Source organism: Oryctolagus cuniculus, chromosome 9, assembly GCF_051225735.1.
Source record: "Oryctolagus cuniculus isolate XC-2025 breed Fujian yellow rabbit chromosome 9, ASM5122573v1, whole genome shotgun sequence".
NCBI classification, from domain to species: domain Eukaryota; kingdom Metazoa; phylum Chordata; class Mammalia; order Lagomorpha; family Leporidae; genus Oryctolagus; species Oryctolagus cuniculus.
This window is the reverse complement of record NC_142875.1, coordinates 117,527,353-117,550,902: the sequence shown is the minus strand read 5'-3', so window position 1 is coordinate 117,550,902 and position 23,550 is coordinate 117,527,353. Positions and strand designations below refer to the sequence as shown.

Below are 23,550 nucleotides of genomic sequence, written 5' to 3'. Positions count from 1 at the left end.
TGGGCCAGGGGCTCCATCCTGGTCTCCCACATGGGTGGCATGGGCCTAAGTAGTAGTGCCATCTTCCTCTACCTTCCCAGGCACATTAGCTGGGGTCTGGGATGGAACCAAACTCCAACATGGGATGCCAGTGTCTCACCCACATACCAGCCCCTGATCAGTTAAATGTTCAGGATATATTTTGGCACCACACAGAACTTCTTCATATTCCTTGGAAGTGTGCAAGACTGGGGTCCACTGGGGTCCTGCTTTTGTGTTCTCTCCCCTCCACATGGAAACTTCTTCTCCCTTTCTTCAAACAGAAAACCTAAACTGCCTCATTTACCAGACCACACAAGACCCATGGCTTATGTTTCTCCCATCAAGATGCTCTGTTAGGAACAACATTTCTACATAGTCCATTCTTTCCTCAAGATCTATTTTGTATATAACCTATCTTACAGAGAGCACATTAGTATCACCGACCAGACCAAAGAACTACAGCTCCTTCTAAGTCCCTTAGAACAGAACAAGCACACACTCAGATGTAGAAACTGACCAAGTAGAGAGAACTCCACTGGCCCACTGCTGAATGTGCACTCCCCCAGCCATGTTATTTATTGGACTACATTGAGGTTCCTTATCATTTCTTTCAAGTAGAAATAATTGTCAAGTCAAAACAAAAAATCCAACCTTCTCATTTTATAGCTGATAAGATTAAAAAAAAAAGAAACAAACTGGACATTTGTTAAATATTTATTTATTTGAAAGTCAGAGTGACACAGAGAGAGGAGAGGCAGAGGCAGAGAGAGAGGTCTTCCATCCAAGAGTTCACTCCCCAGTTGGCTGCAACAGCCGGAGCTACACCAATCTGAAGCCAGGAGCCTCCTCTGGGTCTCCAACACAGGTGCAGGGGCCCAAGGACGTGGGCCATCTTCTACTGCTTTCCCAGGCCACAGCAGAGAGCTCAATCAGAAGTGGAGCAGCGGGAGCCCGAACCAGCGCCTATATCCAGCGCTTCAGGGCAGGGCGTTAACCCACTGTACCACAGTGCCAGCCCCAAAGTCCAGTTTCTGACTCAAGGGAAAAACAGCATGTTAGTGGTGAAACAAAGGAGAGGGGTAGGCACTTAGCACAGACTCAGGGCGACACTTAAGATGGCTGCATCGGGGATCCCAATACAATCCCATCAAGGTGGCGTGTACCAATGCCATCTCACTAGTCCAAGTGATCAATTTCAGTTCACAATTGATCACACTGATGGGTCTAAGAGTCAAAGGGATCACACAAACAAGACTAGTGTCTGCTAATAGTAGCTGATAGAATCAAAAAGGGAGAGAACGATCCATCATGGGAAGTGGGATACACAGCAGACTCATGGAATGGCAGATGTCCTAAATAGCACTCTGGCCTCAGAATCAGCCTTTAAGGCATTCGGATGTGGCTGAAGAGCCCATGGGAGTATTTTAGGCATGGAAAGCCAAGACACTCTGGCAAAAAAAAAAAAAAAAAAAAAAAAACCTAAATGGAAGATCTCTGTGAATGAGATCCCAGTGGAAAGAACGGGGCCATCAAAGAAGGAGGTACCTTTCTCTGAAGGGAGGAGAGAACTTCCACTTTGACTATGGCCCTGTTGGAATAAGATTGAAGTCAGCGAACTCAGGGGGCTTCCATAGCCTTGGCAACTCATGACTAGAGCCTAGAAGGATTGCTGATGCCATAAACAAGAGTGTCAAATTGTTGGGTTAACAACAGGAGTCACTGTATACTTGCTTCTCATGTGGGATCTGTCCTTAGTGTGTTGTCCAATGTGAAGTAATGCTATCACTAGTACTGAAACAGTATTTTACACTTTGTGTTTCTGTGTGGGTGCAAACTGTTGAAATCTTTACTTAATATATACTGACTTGATCTTCTGTATATAAAGATAATTGAAAATGAATCTTGATGTGAATGGAATGGGAGAGGGAGTGGGAGATGGGAGGGGTGTGAGTGGGAGGGAAATTGGGGGGGGAGCCATTGTAATCCATTAACTGTACTTTGGAAATCTATATTTACTAAATAAAAATTTTTAAAAAAGATGGCTGCATCTTAGTATCTGGTTTGAGTCCTAGCTCTTCCAATCCAGCTTCCTGATAACGTGTCCCCTTGGGGGAGCAGTATGTGATGGCTTAGCTACTTGAATTCCTGCCACCCCTATGAGAGACCCAGATGGAATTCTATACTCTTGACTTCAACTTGTCCCAAACTAGCTGTTTCAGGCATTTGGACAGGAAACTAGCATATTGAAAATCTCACTCTGGTTGTCTCTCAAAAACAAAATATTTAAAAGAAACACATAAACCCCCCAAAGTTCACCTGCCCTAAGATTCTACAGTCTCCCTCCCTATTCAGGCCCGGAATCCCCTCTTAGTTTCTCAAATAAAGACCATCTTAAGCTTTCTCAGCCAGCATGGTCTCCCAGCCTCACCCCAGGCATCCTGGCAGTACCTTGAGGGGCTGGCACATCCAGGCTCTCAACACATGTTTCTTACTAACTGATGAAATCAGAGGCGAACATAGTTGCAGGCTTATTTCCAAGTTGTTCACAGGTCAGTTTCTGTGGCCACAATCAGCCTATCAAGGCAGTCATTTTCATTCTGTGGCTGTGTTTCTCATGATGTGCAGTGGACAGAATATTATTAAGTCAACTAAAAACTGAGCCAAGGGTTGCGTCAAGGACATGAGGTAGGGCAATAGCCAAGATATTTCTCCCCAGACACCAGGTGGTTAAGTCTCATCTGACAGCAACAAGTCTTCACTCTCCAGGTCACTACAGGCCTTAGTTTTCACATCTGTGCAACTAAATCCTCTCTCTAGATGGCTTCTGAAATGCTGACATGACTTTGAGCACAGTTTATGCTGAAAATACAGTGATTGTAGAAGTCAGGGAGTTTCATGGTATAGTCAAGAGGACAATCTAATTCGCCAAAAATTCAGAGGGTGAAAATATTTCTCACGAGAAAAGATTGAGAGACTAATTCCCAAGGATTTTCTCTTCACATAGCCCGTCATGGAGAAACTAAGATAAATGGAGAAATGTGCAGGAAGGAAACTCTGTCGATGAGACACAAAGATAAGCAACTTTCGGGTAGCTGCCATAGTGGTAAATTTTGAGAGTTTTTTTCAAATGATTCTAGTAAACTAGTTTTTTTTTTTAATTTATCTTATTCCTGTATTGTTACAAACTGCTCCCAGGATTTCATAAAAGGTACCAAGAAACACTCTGATACTTCATTACTAAAGGAACAGAATAAACAGTATCTTGAATGCAATAGTTACATTGTTGCTCCACTCTAATCTAGCAGATTGTTAGAAGAAATTTTCCAGAAGTGTATCAACAATGAACACAGTGCAAAGGACCTAGTTCCAAATGAACAAGCTCACCTGCTGCAGCTTTACAGGCGCTGAATGAAGACATGAAATTCAGACACAGGACAGGCTACTACCACCACAGCAGCATCCAGCATTTGAGCCAAACCAACAAAACAAAGAGGACTGCATGAGACCAGCATTCACATCAGCTAAAGTCCAAACAAGCAAAAACCTGAATTTATAGAACCTATTTTATCAATGGAATACGCGGACCTGACTTTTGCCCTGGAAGCAAACATCTTCATTATGTCAAGTACACTAACTTTACATCACACAGGGGGACAATGTCTCTACCTGCCTACATGTCTTTCCTAATGCAGTAGTTTCAAGTTACACAAAATAGAGTGGTCATTTGGTCTATCAATTAAGGTGCCAGTAAGCATGCTGATTCTCAGTCCCAGATGCTTCCTGCTAATCCACACCATGGAAGGCAGCCCCGATAGCTCAGTTTTTTATGTGTCTGCCACTCACACGGGAGACCTGGATTGAGTTCCCGGCTTAGCCTGTGCCTGCCTCCGCCGTCACAGGCATTTGGAGGAGTCAATCAGCAGATTGAAAACTTCCAAATTTATTTGTCGGAGATCCATCCACCAAACTACCATAAAGTTACTATCTAAGCAACACAAGTTTATTACTGTATCCTCCTGGAGGTCAAGTCCAAATTAAGACTTTCTAGAGTAAAACCAAGATGTGGGCAGGGCTGCATTCCTTCCAGATGTTGGAGGACAATTTGTTACCTTGACTTTACCTGTTTCTAAAGGCAACTGGCAACGCTTGACCCCTTCCATCTCTAGTATCAGCAAAGGCAAACAGAGCCCTTTAACTTCACATTACACTGACCTTCTCTGCCATCACTGTCTTCCATTTTAAAGGATCCTTTCAACTACAATGGACCCACCAGGAAAATTCCAGGGACCTCCATTTATTTCCAGGTCCCTCAGCTGATTTGCTTTCTACATTTCATCTGTAATGATACTTTCCATTTGCTATGTAAGGTAACAATGTATTCACAGTTTCCAGGGACTACACTGGACTGACTAGCACACTGACTACCACAGAAGACTTTAACCAAACTTTTACGCTTGCTCCATCTTCCAAGGCTGTCAACTACACCAGCGTCCTTGAAAAGGCTTATCCAACAACACTTGAAAAAACAAAGTTCACAGAAGTTCATGGATTGCTTCATAATACGTGTAAACAGAAGCCAGTGTTATGGCATAGCAGATAAAGGCATAGCCTGGGCTGCTGGCAACCCATGTGAGCTCCAGTTCATTTCCAGGCTGTTTCAATTCTGATCCAGCTCCCTGCTAATGGCCTGGAAAAACAGCTGAAGATAACCCAAGAGTCTGGGCTCCTGCCACCCACCTGGGAGATCCAGATTAAACTCCTGGCTCTGGCCTGGCACAGCCCTGGCTATAGCAGTCATCTGGGGAGCAAACCATGGCATGGGAGATCTGTCTCTCCCACTATGATCACCTTTCAAGTACATAAATCTTGAGTCAAGGGGAAGATAGTAAGAATAAAAAAAAAAAAAAGTGGATACAGTCCCATCCCAGGCAAGAGTGAGAAAATGGTAGAAGAAACACCCCACAAATTAGAGGGACACTGGATCTAGGTGGAGGGTGTGGACATACACAACTCAAGACCCCAGCATCCCAGAGCCTCAGCACCAGCTTTCAAGTGAGGAGAGACCAGACCGCAGCAGCCCAAACCACTGGTGATAAAGCTGCATGATTCTGGCGTGGAGCCCCCTGGGGGACAGTGTACCTGCCAGCCCAGCAGAGTAAAAGCGGGCATGTTTCTCTCTCCCCAACCACCCAGTACAGGTGTCCTGTAACAGAGAGGACAGGCACCATCTTGGACATACATAACAGCTGCACCAGCTCATATTCACATGTGCAGCAACCAACTGAGCCAAGAACCTGAGTCTGGCCAGGAGAACTGACCAGGGGCTGGGTGCTCGTGACTGAGTGAGCCCTGTGTGCTAGGATGGAGAAGGCACTGTGGCTATGTGGGAGGGTGCAGGGTGTGACTAGGTCTTTGCGTAGTCACTGTGGACAGCTCCACATGCTTGGAGCTCCCCAAGACCCTGGTGAGGGTCATTGCTGCAGGATCTGTGCTCACACCGAGGATCACACAGATCATTTGATTCTTGTGGCAATGCAAACTATTATACCCACTGGGGCTCACAACTAGGCATTGGTCTCCTTGGAGGTTAGCATTAGACTATGCCAACAAAGCAGATTGATCCTCCCCTCTGATTAAAAAAAAAAAAAAAGATTTACCACACCCAGCTTGGATGTCACCTTGGACACTCCCCTTGCCCTGGAGCACTGAACAGAGCTCCTGAGCACACCGAGCACACACCTCAGGGTATTCACGCAAAGAACAGACACTCCACTAATCCACAGAGGCAATAGTCCAAAGATAAAACCCATCAGGGAGGGGAGACCCCAGCAAGTATCTCCATGAATGCCCTAAAGTAAACATAGCAACTGAAGCAACAAGAATAAGGAACACAACATGATGCCTCCAAAGGAACACAACGTTTCTATATGACAATGTGAAGATGAAGACATTGAAGAAATGCAGAAACAGAATTCAGTAAACTGACCATAGGACTACTTGGAAGTAATTAGAAGAAAACCCATGAATTAAAGAAATCCATAAGTTATATGAATGCACATTTTCCCCATGAAATTGAGATTTTAAAAATAAATCAAAATAAAATACTGGAAATGAAGAATTCAATAGATCAATATAAAAATATGGTGGAAAACCTTAACAGAATTAGTCAAGCAGAACAAAGAGTATCTGACCTCAAAGACAAATCTCAGGAAATTATACAATCAGACAAAAAAGAAGAAATTAGAAGACTAAAAACACTGTTCAATGACCCAATGTACAGCTTCTAGGGGTTCCTCAAGGCGAGGCAAAGAGAAAGGATTTGAAGGATTTCTTACTGAAATAATAACAGCAAACTTCCCTAATTTGGAGAAAGTAAGGGACATCCCAGTACACAAAGCACATAGAACTCCTAACAGATATGACCAAGAGAGATCCTCACAACACATTGTAGTCAAACTTTCCACAGTAAAGCTTAACAAAGATTCTAAAATGCACCCAAGAGAAATGCCAGATTACTTCCAGAGCATCTCCAATTAGACTCACAGAGGACTTATCAGAAGCCCTACAGTCTAGGAAAGAATGGCAAGATCTATTCCAAGCTTTAAGAGAAAAAAATCTGTCAACCCAGGATACTGTACCCTGCAAAGCTCTCGTTTATGAATGAAGGTGAAATAAAGACCTTTCATGGCAAGCAGAAACTCAAAGAATTTGTCACCATCCGTCCAGCCATACAAAAGATGTTTAAGGATGTGTTACACACAGAAACATGGTCATCAGAAGGTAAAGGAAGGAAATCTCCCAGTAAAAGTACAAAGGAAATCCAAAGTAAACAATAGGAACATCTAGGGGAAAACAGCAGGGAAATTGAGCCTATTCTGGTTTTTCTTCCATAGCTCTTTAGATTTCAGAATAGCCTATTATTGGCAATCTAGCCACATATTAAGGCAATCTGATTTTGAATCTTTTTAAAAAGACACTGATTATATTGGACCATCTTTTTTTTGCCTTATTACATACCATTTGTGTGATTACAATGTTAAGTCTTAGTTCTTATGTCTTTGGGCAAAAGAGTGTATCACAGTTATTTTAAATTAATTTTTCCCTGTCTTTGAAGCTCAGTCCACAAGCATGTTGTTGCCATGGGTTTACCTGGGTTTTCATTACTTGAAAACTGGAATTGGTAAGATATATTATGTAATGAATTAAGTTTTATTTCTAGATAAAATTAGAAGTGAAATAAAGATTTGAACTACTTCAAAGGTGAAAATAATGATAGTGTTTATAAGCATGGGGAACCCTTTTGTGTTTGAGGCACCCAAAATTCAAGTGTTTACTAAGTTTTTTCCTGAAGTCCTGCTCTTTTCTGTGCTTCATGCATTTACTCTTTTTATTTGACAGAGTTAGACAGTGAGAGAGAGAGACAGAGAGAAAGGTCTTCCTTCTGTTGGTTCACCCCTAATTGCCCGCCACGGCCGGCGCACTATGCCAATCTGAAACCAGGAGCCAGGTGCTTCCTCCTGGACTCCCATGCGGGTGCAGGGGCCCAAGCACTTGGGCCATCCTCCACCACCTTCCTGGGCCACAGCAGAGAGCTGGCCTGGAAGAGGGGCAACTGGGACTAGAACCCGGCGCCCATATGGGATGCTGGCGCCACAGGCGGAGGATTAACCAAGTGAGCCACGGTGCCGGCCCCCCAAGCATTTACTCTTAACATTGATGTTGTATAATAGCTGGGTTAAAATGTCATTATATCTGTTCAATATGAATCCCATAGCTTTTCTAGCTAGGAAAAAAATAGTCTCAAAAATACTAGTGTCATTTTTGGTTACTATTTTACCCACTAATGGTATTTTAGATATATTTAATCATTTAATTGGGTGTGTATAAAATTTAAAACATATATTTGAACTAGTAAAGAAAAACTAGCTTTTTCAGACTGTAGATGCTCCATTAGTTAAGTTTTAAAATTTTTATTAAAAGAACTTTCAGAGATAAATTGAGACCTGATGGTATCCATTAAACTAGCTCCTGTGATGTGGGAAGGAACACCAGAAGCCATGGAGGACACGTGAGGGCATTTACTGGCCATGGTTGCAGTTGTGGTGTGCTCCTGCATAAATATAGGTAGTGACACACTGACAGCTTTGTTGCCCAATCATCTGGAGTAGTACTCAAGTAACTATGTGTTAGTGGAATCTACAAAGAAGAAACTATGACTGTACAGTATTTGGGAGCCTTTGAACAGCTAGGAAAAGTTTCCATGATGCCGGCGCCGCGGCTCATTAGGCTAATCCTCCGCCTTGTGGCGCCGGCACACCAAGTTCTAGTCCCGGTTGCCCCTCTTCCAGGCCAGCTCTCTGCTGCGGCCCAGGAGTGCAGTGGAGGATGGCCCAAGTGCTTGGGCCCTGCACCCACATGGAAGACCAGGAGAAGCACCTGGCTCCCGGCTTCGGATCAGCGCAGTGTGCCGGCCGCAGTGCGCCGGCCACAGTGGCCATTGGAGGGTGAACCAACGGTAAAGGAAGACCTTTCTCTCTGTCTCTCTCTCTCTCTATCCACTCTGCCTGTCAAAAAAAAGAGAAAATAAAGATTAAAAAAAAAAAAAAAAAGAAAGAAGACATAGCGTTATTCCATGAGCTTAAATGATAACTTCCTTACTGAATTTCAGAAAGAAAAAAAAAAAAAAACATGAAATGACTGATTTGTCACAGTGTTAGCTGTAATATTAAACTGGCAAGTTGTAGCATAAAGCTTAAATCTGTTTCTCAAATGTGAGCCATTGTAGTCTAATGCCTTGTATTTCTTCTGAGATCCACTGTAGTCTTTTGTCCACTTCTCAACTGGATTGGTAACAGCAACATTGATAGCCAAAATTCGGAACAAACCAAGGTGTCTATCAGATGAGTAAAGGTGGTGTGGTGTATATATACCATGGAATATTTTTCAGCTAAAAAAGGAATGAAATTCTACCATTTTCAGCAAAATGGATGCAACTGGGGGACATGATGTTGAGTAAAATGAGCTGGACCCAGAAAGACAAGTACCTAATGTTCTCCCTTATATGTGGGAGCTATATATATGTGTGTGTGTGTGTATATATATATATATGTAATGTCTCTATCAGTATTGCTGCAAATATAGTCTTGTAAAACTGTTAGACCTTCGTCAAACCAGAGGTTGAGAATATTATACTACTATAGCTTTAATCATCTGTTATTACTTTAAATCTTATTGTAGCTGGCACCGCGGCTCACTAGGCTAATCCTCCGCCTGCAGCACCGGCACTCCAGGTTCTAGTCCCAGTTGGGGCGCTGGATTCTGTCCCGGTTGCTCCTCTTCCAGTCCAGCTCTCTGCTGTGACCCGGGAGGGCAGTGAAGGATGCAGGAGTTGGGCGCCTGCACCCGCATGGGAGACCAGGAGGAAGCACCTGGCTCCTGTCTTCAGATCAGCGCAGCACACTGGCCGTAGTGGCCATTTGGGGGTGAACCAATGGAAAAAGAGGACCTTTCTCTCTGACTCTGCCTGTCAAAAAATTAAAAATAAAAAAATAAAAATCTTATTGTATATGGGTGAAATGGTCATTTTTCTATTCAATTACTTATAGCCATTGTCTATATTCCCACTAAACCACAACCTTTTTACTTATTATAACTTCTTATTCAGTGAATATACAGTCTTTTTCCTGTAACTTAAATTTAAAATGTTATCTCAACAAAATAAAAGAGAAGGAGGGTGGGAGAAGGGAAGAACAGAGTATCATGTTCTTAGAATTCTATCTACAAACCACTGTGAATCTGTTAGAAGCTAATCAGAATTTTCTTAAAAAAAAAAAAAAAAGAAAGAAAGAAAGAAAAGCATACCAGGTAAAAAAGTTCAATTTACGTATTGTCAATTCCCCTCCCATGAGATGTTCAATAAGACCCTTCCTACCCCTTTACCCATCTCTCTTCTCACCACCCAGTACTGGCTGTCAAAGCCAGCAACACTGAGATTTTAGAACAGGTTCAACGCTGTGGGCAATTTTCAAGAAATCAGTTTACAAATCCTCTACTTTCACAGGGACTCTTCCTGTAACTGGTAACCCACTTGATTCTTTCCAAATTACTTTTTCTAGTTTAGAAGCTTAGGTATACACCTCAGCTCAAACCCTAAGATCACTCCAGAACCCCAGAGATGATTCAGTAACCCCTTTTGTCAAGTCCCCTTAAAAAGATTCACATATATACTCTATGAATCAGATTTACTGTATTTTTATCAAGTGTTTTTACAAATGGTTTTCAGCTGTTCAATAGAACTATCAATATAATTGTAATTCAAGGCCACATTTTATACCCAAATCTTTTTTGTTATGATTTATTTATTTGAGAGTCAGAGTTAGAGAGGAGAGGCAGAGAGAGGCAGGCAGGCAGAGAGCGAGCGAGCGAGCGAGAATTGGTCTTCCATTCACTTGTTCACTCTATTGGCCACCACAGCTGCAGCTGTGCCAATACAGGAGCTAGGAGCTTGTTCCTGGTCTCCCACACGAGTGCAGGGGCCCAAGGACTTGGGCCATCCTCTACTGCCTTCCCAGGCCACAACAGAGAGCTGGATCAGAAGTGGAGCAGCCAGGACTAGAACCAGCATCCACATGGGATGTGGGCAGTGCAGGCAGCGGCTTTACCCACTATGCCACAGCGCCAGCCCCACCCAATCTTATTTTAAAAAAAAAAAAAAAGTGTGATTTTTTACCTTCAACTTTACATTTTGCTGTTGCTACATTTAAGTTTTCCAGGGTTGATATATCTGTCAGGGTTCTCAGGTTAAACAGGACCATTCTGGGCTGGGGGAAACAGAAAGCAAAGAGGAAAAAAAGGGGAACAGACAGCAGTGAGACAGATTTTCAACAAACTGGCTCGTGATAGTGGGCCTGACAAGTCTAATATCTGTTTAGACAATTTGGAGGCTGCCAGACCGAGGCAGCTCCAGTAACCTGGGTCCTTATTAAAGAAAATCAAACCCAAGTCCACTTAGGCGATCACGTTCCAGGCTCATCAGAAACCACAAAGTAACAGGCACCCTTCCACTGGAATGGCATCCCCCATTGCACCCACACTCTAAGTTTCCTCCTCCTGCCCCTTCTAGGGAGTCCCAAACCTCCTGCGGTGTGCAGCTGCCTGACCCACAAATTGTGGTGTGCTCAAGTCAGTGAATAAACTTTAATATGCCTGCATTTGTCTTTCAACCAATCCATAGGGCGGATTTGCTGCCCGGGATCTCTGGCAGAGACAATGCTGCTGTGTACAGACCCAATCCCTACTTCTGGGATGTTCTTAGGGTCCTCCCCCGATTGGATGAATTGCTACCTGTGGCACCAAAGGTCCTCTCTTAAGATCAGCTGATAGGAGGTGTTTACCACACATAAATACCTTTAGAGTAACACTTGCATTGGTACTGAATGGCTAGCTACTGTAACCTGGCCAAGTTGACACAAAAATCCATCACAGCATCCAACAAAGTATATCAATGTGTTACATTAATACCCTAGGGATTGGCATTGTGGCACAGGTAGTTGGGCCACCACTTACAATACCTGAATCTCATGGGTGCTGGTTCAAATCCCAGCTGCTCTACTTCCAATCCAGCTTCCTGCTCATGTGCTTGGGAAGGCAATTGAAGACGGCTCAAGTACTTGGGCCCCTGCAACCCACATGGGAGACCAGGAAGGAATTTCTAGCTCCTGGCTTTGTCCTAGACCAGACCTGAATGTATATTTTATATTTTAAAATAGTAAAAGAATGATTAAGTAAAATGCATTATTTTATTAATATAAACCTGTAGGAGTTTTTTAACAGTGTATCTTCCATAAACATTTTATCTTCTGATAGAAAATTCAGGTATTGGAGTCGGTGCTGTGGCACAGCAGGTTAACTGGCCTGAAGTGCCGGCATTCCATGTTGGCGCTGCTTCTAGTCCCAGCTGCTCCTCTTCTGATCCAGCTCTCTGTTATGGCTTGGGAAAGTAGTAAAGATGGCCCATGTCCTTGGGTCCCTGTACCCACGTGGGAGACCCAGAAGAAGCTCCTGGCTCCTGGCTTCAGATTGGCGCAGCTCCAGCCATTGCAGCCATCTGGGGAGTGAACCAGCAGATGGAAGACCACTCTGTCTCTACCTCTGTAACTGTCTTTCAAATAAATAATCTTTTTTTAAAAAATCATGTATCAACATAGAAGCATGCCAAAGCATACAAAAAAAAAATTTTTTTTAAATTGGAGGGAGGACAGAGTGAGCGCTAGAGAGGAGTCCCATCTGCTGGTTCACTATACCCAGATCCACAATGGCCCTTAGCAAGGCACAAATCTGGGAGCCTTGAAATAAACTCCAGTCTCTCATCTGGGTGGCAGGGTTCCAATTACTTGAGCCATCACTACAGTTTTCAGAGTCTGCATTAGCCTGGAATTGTGGACTTCAGTGTGAGTAAGGCATCAAACTTGGGTATTCTGTTGTGGGACCCAGGCATCTTCATCAGCATCTTAACCTCTAGGCTACAAACCCACTCCACAAGTATACCCATGTACATTATCCAAATTCCTTCAGGGGTTATACATGCAAAAATGTTTGAAGACAAGTTCCAATATGGGATAATGAAATCCAGTAGCTAGACTTATGGATATAAACTGTATTGTACAAACTTACTAGCTCAATGGATTTAGAAAAATTCAACATGGTTTCTTGCATTGCAAGTTACTGTTGTTTCAATATGTTGTATTGATAATACTCACTTGGTCAGATTTGGGGCAAGACTGACAGGCTGACACTTGAAACCACACAGTTTGGTAGCTGACACTGTAGTTCCTCTATAAATGCTGTTTCTACTCCTCAGCAGGTATCATTTGCAGAACAGGATTCAGCAGGACCTCAATACAGGAACTCGCAACAGCAGGCTCACCTTTCTCTGGTCTTCCCCCAGGCAATGTCTACAGTTGTATGACAGATTCCAGAAGACTGGTCCTTAATCCCTGCCTCAGCTTAGAATGTACATGGGGAATTCAGAAAGTTCACGAACATGGAGTTAAGTCAGAAGTTTACGTTGATGGAAAATGCTAAGATCCATGCAGTTTTTTCCTAATATCTGTTTTTCATGAACCTTTTGAGTACCCTCATACATCACCTCTGCTTTCCCTCCAGGAAGTGCTATTTAGCATATACCGGCCAGGACTTCTCTCCCTTGTATAGGGAGCATATCCCAGCAGCCCTCTCCCTCCTGGTGGCTTTTGCTCACTACAAAACTTGATTAGGAGATGGCTTCCACAGTTAAAACACAATTTTCCCAACTCCCATGATTTTGTCTGGTTAATGCCTTAGGTAGTTAACAGATCCTCTTCTCTCTTGCAGCCTAGGCATAGCTAATATCTTTCGAGGATTTTCCTTTTACCTTCATCATTTGTCACTCTTCCCCAGACTCCCCTGTTTATGTGCAGCTCTGTAAACCTGTGGCTGATTTTCCCTAATGGGCAAGCCACCCCTCTACAGGCTTTACCTATGGAAATTTAAGTTATTAAGCCATCCAACTCTTTTTTTTTTTTTTTCCCTTTGGACAGGGAGAGTGGATAGTGAGAGAGAGAGACAGAGAGAAAGGTCTTCCTTTTGCTGGTGGTTCACCCTCCAATGGCCGCCACGGCTGGCGCGCTGCAGCCGGCACACCGCGCTGATCCGATGGCAGGAGCCAGGTACTTCTCCTGGTCTCCATGGGGTACAGGGCCCAAGCACTTGGGCCATCCTCCACTGCACTCCCTGGCCACAGCAGAGAGCTGGCCTGGAAGAGGGGCAACCGGGACAGAATCCGGCGCCCCGATCGGGACTAGAACCCGGTGTGCTGGTGTCACAAGGTGGAGGATTAGCCTAGTGAGCCGTGGCGCCGGCCTCAACTGTTTTCTAGGATGTTATCTATTCATCCTAATAGACAGCTTCAATCATAATTATTTCTAACTTAATTCTTTGCATTCTTAACTTCATCAAACAGTTTTCTTTAAAGAGAATACAATACACACAATATGTGACCCCTTTAACAAAATCCATTTTAAATTTTTTTTTTTTTTTTTTTTTTTTGGTGCCGAAACCCGGGAACGATCCATTTTAAATTTGTGCAAATTTCATTTAATTTCAACTTCACAAAACTTTTTCTGGAACTTGCTCCTTCCCCCATTTAAATTAAAAAATTAAATTTTTTTCTTAAACATCACTAACGTTATAATGCACTCGGAAAACCTTTCAGAGAAATTCAACAGATTTTTTTTTAATTCCATCTCTATCACCTAAAGATAACCATTGTTCCTTTTTTTTTTTTTAATTTGGATTTTTCCACACCAAAGAAGTCCAGGTCATTTCATACACACACACTAAAAATAGAGGGGAGAAAAAGCAGATCCAAATGGGATTTCCTGCCTCTAAATCTTCTGCAGACATTTGTGCTAATTACCCACCAACCTTCATTTCCGAAGGTCACCACAGAGAACAGCTTTTCCAGAGCAGGCTGCCTAGTCTCTCCTCACCTCTGCTAATGAAATTTTCCATCTGCTTCCAGCTTTTGCTTACAAGGCAAGCTTCCTACCATCTCTGTCCTTTAGGTGGCAGCATGATCTCTAACACTTTACTGCCTTTCCCCAACCATCTAAAACAAAAGCAAAAATAAAGTGGAGTGCTGAGGAGTTGGGGAAGTTGCGAAGGGGACAGAGTCATTGAGGGTGGAAGGGGTGAAAGATGACGCAGCCCCAGTTGTCTGAAGAATTTAAAGTGTTCTTAGCTACCACTCCTATGCCATGTACGGTCCACTGTGGCTTATCATTGTTCTGTCCCTTCACTATTACATGAAAGATTCGGGGGGAGGGGGGGGGGGTAGTTACTCCTTCATTTAATATAAGCAGGAGGCCGGTGCTGTGGCTCACTAGGCTAATCCTCCGACTGTGGTGCCGGCACCCCGGGGTTCTAGTCTCGGTTGCTCCTCTTCCAGTCCAGCTCTCTGCTGTGGCCTGGGAAGGCAGTGGAGGATGGCCCAAGTGCTTGGGCCCTGCACCCGCATGGAAGACCAGGAGAAGCACCTGGCTCCTGGCTTCAGATCGGTGCAGCGCACCGGCCGTAGCTGCCATTTGGGGGGTGAACCAACGGAAGGAAGACCTTTCTCTCTGTCTCTCTCTCACTGACTCTGCCTGTAAAAAAAAAAAAAAAAAAAAAAAAAAAAAGGCAGGAATACTCCAAAAATCTCACACAAGATGAGATTAAGTATAGTGTGGTGCAATAAGTTTGAAATCCGTGGTGTTTTTCTAATACTCATTCTCCATGAAATGTCTTAAGACCCCTGGTATCTATCCCTGGTATCTATAAACACTTGTGCCAGACACAGAGAGGGGCAGTAGACAGGTCTACCTGGCTGTACTGCTCAGCAGCAGGTACAGGGGGGTAGGCACAAAGTATAATGGCAAGAAAACTATTCCCCCTTCACTCATGAATCACGTAATATAGAAGGCAAGACATACCCATTATATGAATTCAGATAGCAGTAAGGATTGTGAAGAAACCTAACAGAGTCAACTGGGTAGGACTGGTGTCCAGAGTGGCCATTGACGGCTTCTCTCAGCAGGTGACACTGGAGCAAGGACCAGAGGAGGCAAAGTGAGCCACTCACACCTGGGACAAAGGTAGGCAAAGTGCAAACAGCTCAAAGGCTGTCATGCCCAGGGATCCACGGCTGGTTCTTGGACCAGAAGGAAGTCTGTTCTGGAAGAGAGCATGCAAAGTGGGGAGCAGTCAGAGAGAGAAGGTCAGAGTGAGGTCACATCAAGACTTGCAGGAGGGCCGGCGCTGTGGCATAAGGGTTAAGGTCTGGCCTGAAGCGTTGGCATTCCATATGGGCGCTGGTTCTAGTCCTGGCTGCTCCTCTTTCAATCAGGCTCTCTGCTGTGGCCTGGGAAGGCAGCAGAGGATGGCCCAGGTCCTTGGGGTCCTGCATGTGAGGGACCCAGAAGAAGCTCCTGGCTTCGGATCAGTGCAGTTCCAGCCATTGCAGCCATCTGGGGAGTAAACCAGCAGATGGAAGACCTCTCTCTCTGTAACTCTTCCAAATAAATAAAATAAAAATCTTTTTAAAAAAAGATTTGCAGGAGAAGGTGCCAGGTTTTATCACATTTATGGTAGGCCTGCTGCAGGGTTTAGAGTAACACACTCAAAATCCAGTGTTTTACTATCAAGATGCCACTTGCAATGCTAGCATCCCATGACAAAGTGCCTGAGTCCTACCTGTGCTCCTGGTCCCAAATTTGTTAATGCCCAACCTAGAAGGCAGCCGGTGGTGGCTCTAGTAGTTGGGTCCCTGCTACATAAGTGAAGACCTAGATTGAGTTCTTGGCTCCTGGCTTCAGCCTTGCCCAGCCTTAGCTGTTCTGGGCATTTGGAAAATGAAGCAGCAGAGGGGATCTGGATCTATTCTCCATTTCTTTCTACTCCCCCTCTCCAAATTAAGTAAAAAACTTGAAGATCACACTGGCTTCTGTGTGAACTACATCCTGGCTTTGGGGTCCAGGGAGGCAAGAGCAGTAGAAGCCCCAGTCAGGAGGCTGTTGCCAAAGCCAGGCGAGGGATGGTGGCAGCCACTGTGCTGGAGGAGACACAAGCACAGACAGAAGACAGGGAGGCTGTGCTTTGCTGACAGGGCTGAGAAGCCACGTGCCAGGCAGAACCCACAAGTTCCGTCTTGGGCAGCTGGTCTTAAGCTTCTGCTGGTCATTCTCTCACAGATGTCAAGAAGACAATGGACACAAAGCTGAGTATCAATGCAAAGGTCAGTACTTGGAGCTGTGTGCATGTAGACAGTGTTTGTAAACAAGCATTTCAATTAGATTACCCAGGCAAACAATGATAGACAAAGATCCAGGACTGAGCTCTGGTGCCCACCTATATTTAGAGGAATGGACCAGGATCCCAGAAGGCAGGGCCAGCAGAACAAGGAAGAAAACCATGTATGGAAATAGTCTACATTTGCTGTTTCGGTAAGGGAGAAGCGAGTGACTTTGCCAAAAGCTTCCAAGAGTTCAAATACATGAGCAACAAGCAACCTCTGGGGCCAGCACTGTGGATACTAGGTTACGCCTTCACTATGGTGCCAACAACCCATATGGGCACCAGTTTGAGTCCCAGCTGCTCTACTTCCCATCCAGCTCCCTGTTAATATGCCTGGGAAAGCAGCAGAAGGCAGCCCAAATGCTTGGGCCCCTGAACCCATTTGGGAGACCCAGAAAAAGCTCCTGGCTTCAGATCAGCTCAGCTCTGGCCACTGCAGCCATTTAGGGAGCAACCAGTATTACAGACCTTTCTGTCTCTCTGTCTCTGTAACTCTACCCCTCAAATGAAATCTTAAAGAAAATGCCCATGTATCCCTAGTAGAGTTTAAGCTCCTTAGCCCAGAATTCACATTCTTTCTGAAATAATTATGTTTTTCCCTCCTCCCAGCTTCTTACTCTCCTTCTTCTTTTCCACAGTTGTATATATGGATACTTCAAGAAGTTTGTGCCAAATGGAATTAAATTTACTTTGGTGCAAAATATCTGCAATCCATGCATATAAGGGGGCTTCAAAAATTCATGGAAATGCACATTTTGAAAAAACTATGTGGATTTTTTTTTGGCAAAATAAGTTGTTAATTCCATTTCCCATCAACTTTAAGATACACTCCTAAAACCCCAAACTGAGCAGTTTCCTCCTGTTTCCCCACCCACCGTCCATGGGAGGATCTACATTTCCCACCCCCCGGCCTTGGCAGTAAGAAAAGGGCTATGTGGCTGGTCCTGCTTATCATACCCTCACTTTTAGACGGATGCAGGTGAAAATCTAGCTACTCCTTCCCTTTTTGCCTCCCCTGCCAGGCACTTGATGGACACATACTCCAAATGGCATGGCTTTATCATCAAGGATGGTTGCCTGACCCCATCAGAGAACCTTTTTTCTGCCAAGGGCCATTTGGGTATTTATAATATCACTTGCAGGCCATGCAAAATTATCACCCTCGATTCAGCCTGTTACAGATTTAGTGAATTTCCAGTCCCACCTGCAGTTGGCTTGGCAGGGCCTGACCAACAATTTCATGGGCCTCTCAGTGCACAGGCCAGAAATTCCCCACCTGGTAAGTGGGAAACAAACATGTGTGTAATGTCAATGGGATCTGGGATCTGCTGAATGGAACAGCTAGCATTTATTATCCTGATGCTCTACCCCACTGCCTTTTATACTCATGCTTTGCTAAAATGCTTTTTCCTCTTCTCTTCATAGTCTCTGGCTATTACAGTCTTCTCATCCTTAAAGGTAGTGGAGGTCCCAAACACTGATATGTAGGAAAGTCCATGTTGAAATCACACCAAAGACAAGGGTTAAACAAAATATAATGGGGCTGGTGCTGTGGTATAACAGGTAAAGCCACCGCCTGCAGAGCTGGCATCCCTTATGGGCACCAGTTTGAGTTCCAGCTGCTCCACTTCTGATGCAGCTCTCTGCTATAGCCTGGGAGGACAGTGGAAGATGGCCCAAGTCCTTGGGCCCCTGTACCCATGTGAGAGACCTGAAAGAGGCTCCTGGCTTCTGATCGGCACAGCTCTGGCTGTTGCGGCCAATTGAGGAGTGAACCAGCAGATGGGAGACTTTTCTCCCTCCTTCCTTTGCTCTCCCTCCCTCCCTCCCTCTCTCTCTCTCTCTCTCTGCCTCTCCTTCTAACTCTTTCAAGTAAATAAATCATTAAATTAAAACAATTAAAGCCCATCATTATTTTTTAAAAAATGTAACACAGCAAATGTGCTGGATTTAGAGCACCAGCCTTGGGATCAAAGAACTCCTCCAATATTTAAGAGTTCGCATAAAATGGAGATTTTGGATAGCATGCAGGTACAACCCCCCCCCCCATTATTGGGCAAAATAAAGTTTGGCATCTGTTGTAGTTTCCCAAGTCGGTTTCTGAACTTCACTGTTTTAGATTGCTTTATCAGCAAAAGCTTGAAAAAACCCTCTTGCGTCTTAGGAGTTGTCCATTGCCCTGCTGTATCCACAGTGACTGCTCAATTCTCCCGTTTTGCTTTGAACCCTTGGCCTCTGTGCATCATCTCTCTTTAGGGTCAAAAAAATCCCTCCAGGCAATTACTCCTGCAAGAAGCTCAGGAATCTAAAACAAGTTCAAGAACTCAGCTCTGGGGGCTGGCGCTGTGGCATAGCAGATAAAGCTGCTGCCTCCAGTGCTGCCATCTCATATGGGTGCCAGTTCAAGTCCCGGCTGCTCCACTTCTGATCCAGCTCTCTGCTATGTTCTGGGAAAGCAGTATCAGATGGCCCAAGTCCTTGGGCCCCTGCACTCACATGGGAGACCCGGAAGAAGTTCCTGGCTCCTGGCTTCAGATCGGCACAGTTCCAGCCGTTGCAGCCAATTGGGGAGTGAACCAGCAGATGGAAGACCTCTCTCTGCCTCTCCTCTCTCTGTTTAACTATGACTTTCAAATAAGACTTAAAAAAAAAAAAAAACTGAGCTATGGAAAAATAGTTACTTGGAAATTTATTTCCAGCATTTCCTAAGCACTTAATATGCATTAGACACTGCTTTGTGCAGCTCACATGCACATCCTCATACCAATTATCAGGTAGGTTATCAGCCCTGTGCCATGTTGTACAAAGATTACACAGCCTGCCCAAGGTCACACAGCCCCAAGTGGTCCCTTTATAGCTGGAATCCTAGTAACCTGGCTCCAGAGCCCTTGGATTTCTGCCTAACACAGCAGAGTAAATGAGTGACTTGATTTTTTAAAATACAAGCCAGGGGCAGACATTTAGCCTAGTGGTTAAGACATCCACATTCCACATTGGAGGACATGGGTTCAATACTCTGGTTCCCCATGGCTGCTTCTTGTTAACAGAGACCCTGGGAGGGTCCCTGCCTTGCACACAGGAGACCTGGATTGAGTTCCCAATTCCTAGGTCTGGCTTGATCAAAGTCCTGGGCATTGCAGGCATTTGGGGAGTGAACCACAAGACATGAACTCTATCTCTCCCCACAAATTAATTAAAAAGAAAAATCAGAACCCACATGTTCAGTTCCTTGCTAGTACTCTTTCCTAGAGAGTACACTCTTTTCCAGTTGTACATTTTTTCCAGCATGCCTTTTCAATTAACTATAATTTAATCAAGTTTACAGGAAATCCGCTCCCTTTTATCATGTCCAATCAGTGTTCCAGCAGAATTCCAGCTTCCATCACACATTCTAGTCTGCTGCATCTTGTTTCACCTTTAGGTCTTCCTATTTCTATGGGAATTTCTCTCCCACCTGACTCCCAGAAAGTCAATTAAGTCATGGACCATTGTCCAGGCAACTGTGACAGAAACTCAATAAGGTGGGAAATAAGCCAATAGCATCAAGCCTTCTTTCATTAAGATTTTCAATATCTATTTGGTCAAGCTTAAATACAGCTGGATTCGTTGCAGAGGCCCCATTTTAAAAGCTGTGAGTGCTAACAGATTGACCCAGTTGGATGTAGGTGTACCCCTCACAGTTCAAGAGTGCAAAGAGAAATTTGGACTTCCAACAGCACAGAAACATCAAGTGGTTTTATTTTAAGGTGGTTTCATTTCTCTTTGCCTGAGCAACCTCTCCTAGAACAAGATGATTTTCCTCTCAGCATTCAATGACATCATTTCCCTTAGATTTTTATCACTGGTCAATATGTAAGAAAATTAATATTTAACTAAAAATATCAATTGCTTATAGTAGACCAACCATCATCTCTTTTTAGCATTTATTTATTTATTTTAAAGAGTTACACAGATAGACAAAGAGGGAGAGAGGGAGAGAGAGAGGGAGAGAGAGAGAAAGGTCTTCCATCTGCTGGTTCACTCCCCAATTGGCCACAATGGCTGGAGCTGTGCTGATCCGAAGCCAGGAGCCAGGAGCTTCTTCTGAGTCTCCCACATGGGTTAGGAGTTCAAGCACTTGGGTCATCTGATACTGCTTCCCCAGAACATAGCAGAGAGCTGGTTCAGAAGTGGAGCAGCCGGGACTCGAATCGGTGCCCATATGGGATGCGAGCACTGCAGGCAGTGGCTTTACCCACTACGCCACAACGCTGGCCCCCAGCCATTATCTTAATTTCAGGGCAGGTATCTGGCCTGTCAGAACAGCTGCATGCCTTACTGCAGTGTCTAGCCAAGATACCCAGCTCCATTCTCGACTGCAGCTTCCTGCTGAGACAGACCCTAGGAGGCAGCAGTGATGGCCCCAGTGATGGGGTTCCTGCCACCCACACAGGAGCCCCGATTCAGGGCCCAGTTCCTGACTTCCACCCTAGCCAGGCCCCAGTGTAGGCACGTGGGACATGAACCAGCAGATGGGAGTTCCCTTAATATAGTTTTTTAATGTAAAAACATCACCTAGATTTGCAAGCTTTCTCAGTTTCCAAGTGGTAAATATTCCTGTTCTTCCATGTGCTATGGTTCCAAGACGTAGATTCAGCGCAAACTCCTCTACTCTCACCAGTGGACTCCTGCCCAGCAGCCTCCTGCCCTCTCCAAGTTCTTCCAAGGCCCCATTTCCAGCACCAGGACTCACCTTGGGGGAGCAGGGATGCATAACAATTGTCCCCTTTCTCTGACCAGAGCTCAAAACCCTGACAGCTTAGCACCTAACTTTAACCATGAAGAACACCTTTCATTTCCTGAACAATGTTCACCTGTCAGCAGCTCCTGAATGCCACAGACTCCCATGGAATTTGAAAAATGGCATTACCTCACATTAGCACACATCACCTCCCCTGTAAGGAACTCACTTGGCCTTTGGCTGAATAAGATCCCAAAGTATTCACAGTTTACCAAGGAGGTAACAGACCTCACCGTAATCCGAGTAGCCTTCCCGCCTCTCAATGACATAGCTCAATATCCTTCCTCAGGGAACACTCAAACTGATCAAGGATTGGAGCAGAGCATCACGGTTTTTAAATAGAACATCGTGGTGGTAGAAGCTGTTATTCTACCAACACACGTTCTTGTTGCCTAGAAATACACACATACAGTATTCCAGAGTCACATTTACTAAAAACAGATACTATGCCATTTGTCAAGTAGCACTTACAAAATTTAACTATATAGTAAGTACAAAAGAAAACCATCATTTGCAAAATAAAAAAGTAGTCTAGGTCACATTTGTAGACCACAATGCAATAGAAGTTGAAATTGTAATTAAATTTTAAACAAGACAAACTTAACTATAATTGTCAAGTTGGCAAGTTTAGAAAAGGTGTTTTGTATATGTTTTGGGGGTTAAGACAATGTTAACAATGTCAAGTTTAACATAACATCAACATTATGTACTACTCACAAAGAAATGTCACTATGAGAGAAGAAAAGTATCTTTCCCTTCTATCTGATGCAATACACGAGACACTATCCCCAATACACAGCACCTTGGAACAGCAAGTATTTTAGGTTGAATGGAATTAAGAAAACTTCAGAAATAGAAAGGCCTCTTGCATCTTCTCTCAGCCTCCACTCACGAAACAAGTATCCTGTCCAGTTCATGGGGAAGCATGGTACAGGAGACCAAGTACCTTTGGAACAGGCGTCACTCAGTTCCTCCCAGCTTACAACCATGTAACCATTGCCCCTTTTTGTGCAATTGTACTTCTGCCTGACCATTTTTCTTTCCACACAAACTTGGAAATGTAGTTCTCTGCAGTTCTTTGGGTCTTTATTTCTGAGGGCTCTCACGTCACGCACAGCTGTTACATAAATCTGTTATCCTTTCCCGTTAGTACTCTTTTGTTAGAGGAACATCAGCCATGAACCTTGTGATGGGGGAGGAAAGTGTTTTTCCCCACAAGCCCTTCATTTGACCATACCTAGGACCTCTAACTAAAGAAACCCAAACTTAAGTTGTACAATCTCACCTTAAGGAAAGACACAAAGAAACAGTTAAACTTAAATCTCTGTATACATTTTTCAAGTATTTTTTTTAAGAGACAGCAAGACAGAGTTCCCAACTTCTGTTCTGCTCCCAACTGCCCACAGTCACCAGAAACCAAAAAAGCCAAAGCTAGAGATGGTAACTCAATGCAGATCTTCCATGTGGGCAGCAGGAACCCAATTACTTGAGCCACCACCTGCTACCCCCTAGGATCTTCATCAACAAAACACCGGAGACAGGAACTAGAGCCAGGTATGGAAGCCAGGCACTCCAACCAGGGACACAGTCATCCTAGCTTGCACCATAACCACTAGGCTACATGGCCACCCCTTTATAGAAGGCTCAGTGAAGAAGACGACAGTCTTGGAAGAATACGACAGGATAAAGGGCTTAATGAGCTGGGGGAAACTTAGCAAAGCCTGCTCACATTCACTCCAAATTTCCCTGTGCCTTCAGGGGTAAGGCTGCTGCTCTCTGCCAGGGAAGAGGCACCTCTCTCATGAGGGTCTGATGAATCGCTCCAGAACAGGGTCAGAAAATCCTAAGTTTTACCATCCACTTTGATTGAGAACAGCAGG

At 44.3% G+C, this 23,550-nt stretch overlaps 1 protein-coding gene across 5 annotated transcripts in view; it reads right to left on the bottom strand.

The window, feature by feature from the left end:
- Positions 1-23,550, bottom strand: part of LOC149124737 (uncharacterized) — a 309,955-nt gene that overhangs the window by 236,080 nt on the left and 50,325 nt on the right. For 2 of the 5 annotated variants that reach the window (XR_016213000.1, XR_016212999.1), the window contains exons 3-4: positions 10,751-10,841; positions 9,024-9,544 (exon numbers count right to left, since the gene is read on the bottom strand). The exons of the other annotated variants lie outside the window; for them this stretch is intronic. The gene's annotated coding sequence lies outside the window, so the exon portion shown is untranslated. Of the gene's footprint in view, positions 1-9,023; positions 9,545-10,750; positions 10,842-23,550 lie in introns of those variants that run through there. 5 annotated transcript variants of the gene reach the window in all.